This window comes from Silene latifolia, chromosome 1 (genome assembly GCF_048544455.1).
Source record: "Silene latifolia isolate original U9 population chromosome 1, ASM4854445v1, whole genome shotgun sequence".
NCBI lineage: Eukaryota > Viridiplantae > Streptophyta > Magnoliopsida > Caryophyllales > Caryophyllaceae > Silene > Silene latifolia.
Window position 1 is genome coordinate 12173832 of NC_133526.1, and position 11108 is coordinate 12184939.

The 11108-nt window shown below is 37.5% G+C and overlaps 1 pseudogene; it reads right to left on the reverse strand.

Annotated features, from left to right (window-relative positions):
- Positions 1–5750: 5750 nt before the first annotated feature.
- Positions 5751–10808, reverse strand: LOC141598942 (alpha-galactosidase 1-like; annotated as a pseudogene).
- Between the last annotated feature and the right edge of the window lie 300 nt (positions 10809–11108).

The following is an 11108-nucleotide window of genomic DNA, read 5'->3' on the forward strand; positions in this document are numbered from 1 at the left end:
TTCCGGGAGACCCATTTGTCATGCTCCGCCTTAGTCTCGCACCGCAAATTGACTTAGTCTTTGGAAGGACCGGGCAAGGATAATCCTCCGAACCTCAACGTACACCCACCGATCTTTCCAGTCCTTGCGGAAGAAAGCTTATCAACGGAGACGTAACCCGGCTCCGTCTGCACGCAGTACCACCCAACGCGACCAGGGGCCGACGGCCGAAGGTGATGAATCCGGCGGAATAAGTTCACCGTCGGGACCTCCCCCTTAAAAAGGCAGAGCCACACAAAGCCGACTATAGTCCTAATGGCCAACGGGTGCAGTTGGGCCACGGCGACGTTCATGGCTTTAATTATGGCCATAACGTGTTCGTTCAGAGGAAACCGGAGTCCATACTCCAAGTGTCTGATGTATACGCCGATGCAGCCTGGAGGAGGGCAACAGACCGCCTGACCTTCCCCAGGAATAACAATGCTATACTCCCTGCCGAAGGAGAAGTGACGCTCAAAAAAGTCAGGACCAGAACAACTGGCAAACTTGTGGCTCCAAGCACGGTCAGGGCAGACCTTACAGGCGTCGCCGTGATCCATGATGTACGGCCTCTCCTCATTAGGACGAGCCCTTTCTTCACCATCACTGTCATCATCATCATCATCATCACAACCCTCCAGAGCTTTTGGATCAACTTCAGGAGAAGGAGACCTAGGGCCCCCAGACCTTATCGGAACGGCGGCTAGTGCCTCCTCTTCATCAAGACGCAACGGGGAACCCCCCGGCGCACGGTCACTAGGACCGGCATCAGCAGAAGACATGGCTCACAACGAAAACTTAACAATTAAAAAGTTAAAAATTTGTTTGTTTACCTTGGGAAGAGTGTTACGCCGAGTAACTTGGAAACTAGAGAGAGGTTGCTTCGAAGAAAGTTGAAGAAAATTAAGCAAGAGAAATTTTTTTGAAGAAAACGGAATTGGAAAGCAAAATGAGGGGCTAACTATCTTATTTATAGGGCAAAGCCCACTCAATCCGACCAATCAGGGCAAAGCTCATGAAGCGCCAGCCAATCAACAACGAGACACTTGTCAAGCATGCAGCCATGGAATGTCAATCGACAAACAGTTACAAAACTTCTTCAACACGCTCCTTGACAGAATGCCAATCGACGCATCTTCTTCAAACACACCCCTTGGTATCTACTTGCCAAACGGCCCGCTGATCCAACCAAGCTTGGCAGCACCGGCTGGGGCCAATCAAAAGCACACGGCACTCACAACCTCGGTCTCGGCCAGCGCCATTTTCCTTTCCACACCTGATGCCCATTACACATCCATGTGGAGGGGGGATAGGGTACGGCCTAAGCAGAACCAAGCCGAGGTAGAAGAAGCCGGGGCAGAAAAATTTCAACTTGCGCAGAATATGCTCAACACTCATCGAAGGTCCATACCACGGCATAGACTACGCTGGGGGCAAATTGATGGGGCATATTCTCGCACCCGTGCCGACCGAGTCAACATATTGAGCAAGGTCAAAGATATCCACAAAGTGAAGTCGGACTTAGACAAACCCCCTAGCAAGCCCAGCGACTGTCGGCTGTCTCTTGTGCCTCGGCTAGGACAACTAGCCAGCCGGAGCACATATCCGCGTACTCATATCCAAGACCCCTCGGCGGCGAGTCAACAGGGCCCGCCGGCCTGCCATGGGTCCCTCGGCCGAGGGTAGATCAGTCTTTCCACCTGCTAGCCACTTGGCCACTACGTGACAAAAGGTGAAAGTCTATAAATACTCCTCAACCCTCATTGAGGAAAGGATCCACAATTTAACCTAAGAATCACTATTCATCTGGTAATATCTTCCTTATCTCTCTACAAAATATACTTCGCCAAGTAACAACAACTTATCTCTTTAAGTCAACTGACTTGAGCGTCGGAGTGAGTACGCTCGGCCAAAGCCGAGCCCTCAGTTTGTTCATTGTTTCAGGAGACCGAAAGGAGGATTCAATCAAGGACGTCATTCTACAAGCCACGAGTGGTAACAAATAACTGCTTCGAAATTACACCCGGAACAAATATATATGAAAAATTCTTAGATACACTGAGTGTACAAGATTATCGTACACTCTAACTAATGATAAACCTTTAATTATATTTTACATAGATTTTGCTTCATTATTTATGGAGAATTTGCGTAGTTCTAATAATCTTATTGGTTAGAGTGCACGATGACGTGGTACATGATATAGCCGGTGTACCCAAGAATATTTCCATTATGGAAAATGAGCTGGCGACACCGAGTGTTACCGATTTGAGTAACACCCGGGGCATAATTGTAAATTGATTAGATGTTTTCATCTCCCTCTCTTAACTTTTAAATTTTAAATTAATTAATAATAAGGGTAATTCAGGAAATCTATCTTACAGTTATTTAAATAATCAAATTGATTTTGAGTTTCTTATCATATTATCAACACCATTTTAAGGAGGTGTTTGGCCAAGTTTTCTAAGTGCTTTTCTAATTGTAAAAGTAGAAGTAAGGCCAAACACTATAATTTAGGGAGATAAAAAACTACTTTTGAAAAGTCAGAAGTTAATAAAAAGTTACTAGAAACAGAAGCACCAAATTGATGCTTCTGCTTCTACTTCTCTCAAAAACTCTTAGGATTATGGAAACTAACTAAAAAAAACTAAAAAACAGTAGTAGGCCAAACACATCAATTTGTTAAGAAACCACTTTTACAAAAGTTAGGCCAAACAACCACAACTTTTTCAAAAAGTAGTTTATGAAAAAACTCATTCTAGAAAGTAAAAGTTATTTCACATAAACTAGGCCAAACAGCACCTAAATCTGGAGATTTCTTCTAATTAAATAGATCAAGAATGAAGATCGATAATTGATTGCGGAACTCGAAGAGCATACTTTTTTTTTCCAAATCAACAAAATTTTGATTAGATCATTAACAAATTCACGACTGATAATGAGCAAATTAAATGATCAAAAACTAATTCACATAAAGGCCAATCAATTTCATTTCAAACAAGTGAATGAACTAGCAAAGATCGAATTCGATTGCACATTGTAAATTTATTATAAAAGTTGTAAATTACATGAAAGCTAGATATCTTCATGAATGATACACCACTTTAGCAAAGTAATAACGATGAAGTTGGTTTTTTACACAAGCAGAATTCATCTACATACTTTATCAGTAGTGTTTCGATCTGTTAGATTTACCTCAACTTTAGGTAATTCAAGTACAGTTCTACCCTTTAAAATTTTGGCCGCAAATCTAAAAATAGATATTTTAATTTATGTTTTTGTTAATTTTTTAATAGGGTGTTACTGAGTTTTGGTAACACCCGATGACGCCCTATCACTTCCCACCTATTAATATTTAAATTAAAATCTTTTTTATCACAATTCATTAGTCTTTATGTCGAATTCAGTTGATAACTAATGAGTGGGACAGAGGGAGTATAATTTTACTTAATTTTAATTCATGTATTTAAAACTATACTCTCTCCTAGATGCCGTATTGTTGAGAAAAAGGAACATAATCGGATGTACTACATCCAACTTTTTTGTTTTTTGAGCATATATGTATTTTTTTTTTTAGCTTATTACTTCAAACTTTATTTATTTTTGAGCATATGTGTATTTTTTTGAGCATAATAAAGTTTATAAGTTAGATTTTAATATTTTTTCCGTCAAAACCCAAATTTAACTAAACTTATATGTAATGCTTTTGAGTTTATTGTAATTTTTTAGAGTTTAATGTCTAAGTGAATAAGCTCAGAAACTTCATATTGAAACTCAGAAACTTTAAAAAAAAAACTCAAAAACTTTATTATAATGCTCAAAAACTATAGAATTGGAGGTAATACATCAGATGTATAATCCTTTTACTGCGTATTGTTCCCTCTTTTCTTTTTCATGCTAATCGGGGTTTGCTCTCTTTCCTAAACAGCAACTAAGAGGGAGTATAATATTAGCTTGATCTATTTTTTCGGAGTAAACGAAGTCACAAAGATAACTTAATGCAGACGAATTTCAAAGGTTATCGCGTATGAATTGAAGGGGTGGAATTCGAACTCGTGACCTTTTGGTCACACTGACTCTGATACCATGTCAAGAAATCATCTCAACCAAAAGCTTAAACTGATAGTTTTATATTCTAACAACGAGGAAAAGAACTCGTCCACAAGAGTTGTCGACTTTCTAGGTCGATTGAGATCCCTCCGACATTGGTTGGTCTCGGCCAGAGGTTAGCCAAGTCACGTTGACAATTGTTAGCATGGAAGTAAGTTATATAATCCATTGTTTATATATATCACACCAATATCAAGGTAACAAAAAAAAAGAGTTGAACGACATTTTCACCATATACTATCGTATCAGTGTAGAACTACTCTCTCTACACAAGCAAGAGAAACTTACTTTGGGCACATCATGTGCCAAAGTAGAAACTCTATCTTCCTAAACGTACTAATTTAGGCATCGGAGATGGTATATTTGGACACCCTCTGGACCCGTTCCTTTACATGTGTAGGTTGAGCGAGGTCGGCACGCACAAGGAGCATCGACGGAGGTCAGAACCCGCCTAGAGAGAAGTTGTTGGTTGACTTAGCTAATTCACATAACTAATCATACGACGTTTTTACTAAGACCATCCCCAAGTAAGGTCACGAGGGGGGTCGCGACCTTGTTGGGTCGCCTTAACCAACAATTAAGCATGAGATTAGCGTGACCTTTTGGTTGCTCTTGACCTTATAAGGTCAATTTGTGACCTCTTTGGTTGCTCTTGACCTGATTAGGTCAATTGGTGACCAAATAGGTGACAAATTATCATTGGTCGTAAACAAAACAAAAAGGGTTGGAAGGTGAAAAATGATTGAGTTGATGACCTAGGTCGCGACCTTCTGTTTGAGAGGGAAAATGGGTCAAGGTTAATAAGGTGGGATTAAGAGTAAAATCGGGTCGCGACCTAATTAGCGCGACCACTGTTTGGGGATGGTCTAAGAATTGATTGAGTTGATGACCTAGGTCGCGACCTTCTGTTTGAGAGGGAAAATGGGTCAAGGTTAATAAGGTGAGATTAAGAGTAAAATCGGGTCGCGACCTAATTAGCGCGACCACTGCTTGGGGATGGTCTAAGAATTGATTGTTTTACCGAAACAATTTGATGCCGTCAGTAAGGGTCCGTTTGGATTGAAGGAATTGGAGAGAAGGGGAGCGGAGGGAAATGAGGGATTTAATTTCTTTTGTTTGGATAAAAAATATGGGAGAAAGGAAATGGAAGGGGAGAGAAATGAGAGGACTTATTTTCCCTCCTATAGAACAAACTATAATCTTTCCAAGAGTGACAAGATTTGGAAAGAAAACATTATTTGGACTCTAATTATACCATTAGCATCCTTCAATCCTCCATCCATTCTTCATCTCCCTCCTTCCTCCACTTCCATTTCCCTTCATAATTTTTGTTATCCAAACACCCACATCCCATTTGCTCTCCCCTTCTCTCCCCTCCCTTCACCTCCCCTCACTCCCCCTCCCCTCCCCTTCCCTCCTAAAATTGTATCCAAACGGACCCTAAGAAACTATACAAAAAGCCTCGCAAAGAAAATCATACTTTGAAAAAATGCACTTTTCGTAAATGCACCGCTTTCAACCATGATTCGAGGTAGAACTCGAGAACGGGGGCACGCGTAACCACACTACCTCATTGACCTATTAACACATAACAGAATAGGGAGGTTGTTACAAGTTATTGTGAAGTTTAAAGATATTTTCATTAATTTATAAAGTAGGAAACCCATGTATATAGATACAGTACATACATTATAATTTTATCAATACACAAAACACTATATTTAGATTTTCTCTCTATATAATATTTCACAAATACTTGTCTACTTCAGTAAGCTTCTTCAATGGCTTCCTTCGTCATTCCACACTGATGCTTATAAGTAACAAAAGAAAATAGAGATAATCAAGCAATTGGTTTTAATATGAACATCTTGGAGGTATGAGGCTCCAATGTTGCTGTCAAATTCCCAACAAACTTTTCATTTAAGGTCTTGTGCTGTTATAACAAAAACAAATGACGACGAAACCTCGTTAATTTTAGTCGGCTTATTTAACATAATAAGTACTCATCATAATTAAATTGAAGTCGGAGAGAAGCATTATGATTTATGTACCTCCCAAAGATCCCTGGCTTGAACAACGCTGCCTTGGGGAATGCCGACATCGTCCCAATGGGCTGTTACATGATGGGTATGTGTACCTCTATTCACCAAAACAACCGCCACCCTATAATGTGTCAATGGCCCAGCCCACACCTGTTAACCACATTTATGGTAAAAATATCAATTTTTATTTTTAGAATAACAAATTTACCGTTTAAATTTTAAAACAAATATATCAATTTAAAAAATATAAATGTATACAATTTGTGTTAGAGGAAGTATTATTATATTAATTCATTACCTCTCGGACACCATCCTTCTTAACTTTTCTTGCTTGAATTCCCAGAGGATCTGTACATAATATAGAGTACATCATTAAATCACCAAAAACTTTAATTTAATATTCAAATTCTCGTCGGTAAGAGTGGACTCTAGTGGTTAAAATTTGAAGGAAATTTTTCAAACCTCCTCAAAAACAATTCTGTAAAAGTATTTACTATTTTTGGTCTGAGTCTCGTAGATTTCGAATCTATCTTCAAGGAAATAGAAATGAATGTGACCTTACCTTGGTTAACTTGAATCACTTCTTTATTGCCAATGATCTCCATGTTTTCTTTTGTCAGATTTCTCACATCACACCCAATCAGAAGAGGGGCCTATATGTTTTTTCAGTTCTTATAAGGTCCTTAGCCATTATTCAACACAAATAAGAATAACATTTATATATTGTATCTACTTTCTTGTTTTCATTTTTTGCTTTTTTTTCAAGAAAATTATATCACCTTGGAAATTGCCCATAGACTAAAATGAACAATGTATTCGTTTTTCGACATCCCTCCATTTCCCACTTCAAGCATGTCCGGATCTATTCAAATAGCAAATGTTAACATTAAGTAGAGACATCGAATCATTTTCCTATTCAAAATTCGAAAGAATTTAGGAATTAGAATCTAAGTGAACATACCATTCCAGCCACCGGGTCTAGCATGCTCAGCGTAACCCTCATTCATGTCCGCTCTAGTGACCATACTATAATGTAACAAACAGGACCGTTATATTAGCTAAAAAGCTGAACATTCACACAGAAAACACATTTTTTGTAACAAACGGGACCGTTAGATTTGCAAGCATTACCTATCCCGATTGTCGGAATGTCGTTGGTCGTTCTCCAACTATTCCCTACTTGAAAACCCCAAAGAGCCGGATGCATTTCCCCCCTATCGAAAGAAACAGAAAAAAAAACGAATTACCAGTGACACATTATTGACACATACTGTCAAGATACCATTTTTTCGACTCATCTCGTATTACCATTCACATAGTGAAAAGAAAATTGGTCGACGAGTATTCATCAGTGCTCTTGTCATCACAGGATACCTAACAGTTGGCTTTGATCCATCATTGTTGCAATTGTCGTACTTTAGGTAATCGATACCCTATAGAAAGTCGATCATTAGTCATCATATTAAAATTCCGACTTAAAAATGGCCTATTCATGGCCTGTAGTGTGAACTACTCCCTCTCTTCCAGTGATATGTTTACACTTTCTTTTATTTTGTGAAAGGGAAATAAAGGAAGTGTAAACATATCACTGAAATAGATGGAGTATATAATTTGTCAAGAGTAACGGTTAAATGAAAGTGATAGATACCCAAGAGGCAAATGTATGTGCATCCTTCTGTTCATACCCCAATGACCCTGGCATTTTGTTGCTACAAGTGTAGTACCTATCAAAGATGAAAACAATTCATTAATTCCCGCATAAGAAGCTACTTTATCCGATTCTTTGGAATTGCCCCACGTTTTAAGATTTGTGAGGAGTATTTTAATCAAATGGGCAATTCTTAAGAATCGGTGGAAGTACATTATAAATTTGTGATAAAAGAGGTTGTCTACAAATATACCCTGCATCCGAGTAAATTCCAATCTTAAGCCCCTTGCTATGAACATAATCGGCAAGAGCTTTAATGCCAGACGGAAAAGTTGATCTTTTGGCTACTAAATGACCCTGAAACATATCAACATAACATTAGATTTAGTTAAGCTAAAAAAAATACAATATTACTCAAAACTAAAGATATAAATTCAGTTAATTTTAAGTTATTTTTCGTTATGGGTCATTTTGAAAATTGCATTGTTTTGTCTCAGATAGGTCGGTCACCCACTTTTTAGCAAGTGCGAGAGCCTTCTATTACACATTTACACTAGTATAATGTTGATGTTGAGCCATAGTAGAGAATAAAGACGCCTACCGTGCTATTACGCTCTAATTCAGCCCAACAATCATCTGAGATGGCAAAGAACACACCGGTTAGGGATTAGGATTTAGGATACATCATACATCCGAGCAAATTGTTAGACTACAAACTAAACTTCAAAAGTTAAATATTGTAACGGATTATAAGGAAATACAGGACGTACCTATGTTAACGTACTTATAACCAAGCTTAGAGAGACCAGTAGAGACCAGTGCATCAGCTGTCAATTAATGTGGATTCTAATCCCATCAGCACTTATTTTACTTGAATTACATTATTAAGAATAGATAAGGGGTCGGAAATCTTACCGATTTCTCTGACAATCTTTTCTGTTACATTACACTTGAAGTGATTCCAGCTATTCCATCTGATTCAATCAATAAGTAAATAGATATAATTGATGTTAAGTATCAAAGGCATCTTAATTATACCTTGATTCTAAGATTGTTGATAGAAAACATTAGAACAATTATCTTGAATTTTAGTTTCTTAATTAATCAGGGGCGTCTAATACCCCGGGCGACCACAGGCGGCGAAACCGGACCTCCAGTTTTGGCCACCGAATTTATAAGCTTTACTAACAAAATTCAATACAAACCTCGTCGTGTACTATACTTAATACATTCATATTTGGGGCCTCATTTTTTTGTGGTGCACCGGGCCTCCATTTACTTTAAGACGTCCCTATATCTTATAAACTGGGTTTATACTAGTACATTAACTAGTGTTTCGATTAGTATATGGTCTTATAAAAATAAAAACCTCATGTCAATCAAACATTCAAACCCAAAGACTCCTTCTCATTAGTAAACCGAAACGCTAGACATTCAGCACTATAAATTACGTATATGATCTAGTCAACAACGTATATAAAAGCGAAATTACGTTTCTAAGTTCAGATAATGCATTATAAAGCTCAAGTTCTATACAATCAGTTGTATTATGGTTGTATAGTCTTGTTATTGTAAATTAATTGCCTTTTAAATCAAGGAAAGAGGGTTTCAGTTTCATGCACTTCGTATCAGAGTATCAGACATCAGTCAGTTAGATTATATCACCATTTTTATTGCAAATTAATTGCCTTTTTTTTTTCGAAAAGATGGAGAAACAGAGATGAAGATGGAGGCAAAGGATTAGAGGAAAAAACCTAGGTTTCTGATACCCTAATGAAGTCTTTCATAATTTGTGGACAATATTTTCATTATTTTCGATAAATGATTTTACCATTCGACGAATTATTAGGTTTGAAAAATTGCGACGATACTGATCACGAAATTTCAACGAGTTCGAAAAGATCAACTTTCTCGTTTCGTCTGAATTTTGACGAGTTCGAAAAACTATGACGTTCCCGTCCGACGATTTGCAGGTTCGGAAAGATTGACATTCCTGTAGAAGATTTAGAAGATTGACGATCGAAGACTGAAGAATTTGAATGATTCTTCTTTTTTATATTTGGCAAACCCATGGAAATTTCGATAAATTACTATCAGAATAATATTGTTATATGAAATAATATTCGGGTTACCAAGTTTAGGAGATTACGGGTTCAGATTAAGAGTATGTCAAGTACTATATATATGTCGTCTTCTATTATCAACGTAAAACGAACGATTATCAATAATACTACGATTACCTTAATGCTTTTCTCCCCTCTCGATTTCTAATAAAAACCGTCTTAAGTCTCAACTCGGGTTGACTCTCGCACTTAAAATAAAAGTGGAAATAAAAGAAAATATGGTGTTAAATATAGAATTGTTTCTTTAATTAAAAATCTTATCCATAATACTTGAGATCAAAGAGTCATGACTCCTAGGCGTAACTACCTTTATGAGCAATGGGGTCTTGAGACTCTACTTTTTGTAAATTTACCGTATTGTATGCCAGTATAGGTACGATTGTACTGATTTTTTACTACGTAAGATCCCTCTATTTTATGAGTGGTTATTAAATTTACATTAAGATCCCACTAATCAAATTTTCTGGCTACGCCACTGCTCCTAATACGAAAAAACAAAACAAAATAAAGAATGCATCTTCAATTTCTTATTCACGAATTCTTGTTTAAAACGACAGTATCCGTCTTAGATAAGAAAACAATGACACCCAAAAAAAAGAAAGAGTGAAAACGGAAATGATTTGAAAGAGTAGAGAGTTAGTTACCCCATGGGAGGAGTTTGGGCAAGGCCATTAGAAAGCAAAAATCTTCTGTATGAATCATGAGCAGCAGTAGCATTGCTGCTGTTGATGCCATAATCAATCACTAATAACAAAAACAAATACAAGAATGCGTATTTATAATTATTTCCCATGTTTATTAATTTGATTTGATATGATACTGGTATTCAATTTTTAAGTGACTTTTGTTATTTATAACATTTTGGTTCCTCACATAATCCCCCGTACTCTGTATTTATAGTCGCTATTCAACTATGCCCCGCGCTTTACGAATATCATTTTGCACAAAATCTCATTTGTGACGGCACATATCCGTCACTCTGGAGTGATTTTACCTCATAAAGTACCCACTTTTTTCTCTCTGCAACACTATTCATGTGATCCTCTTTCTCCACTAACCCATTTTGTTACCATTTTAACTCACAAAATATCCGCCACAAACCCACAAATGGTGACCCGTCACAAGGGAAACCAATTGATCATTTTGTGGCTATCCTTACCGGCTTAG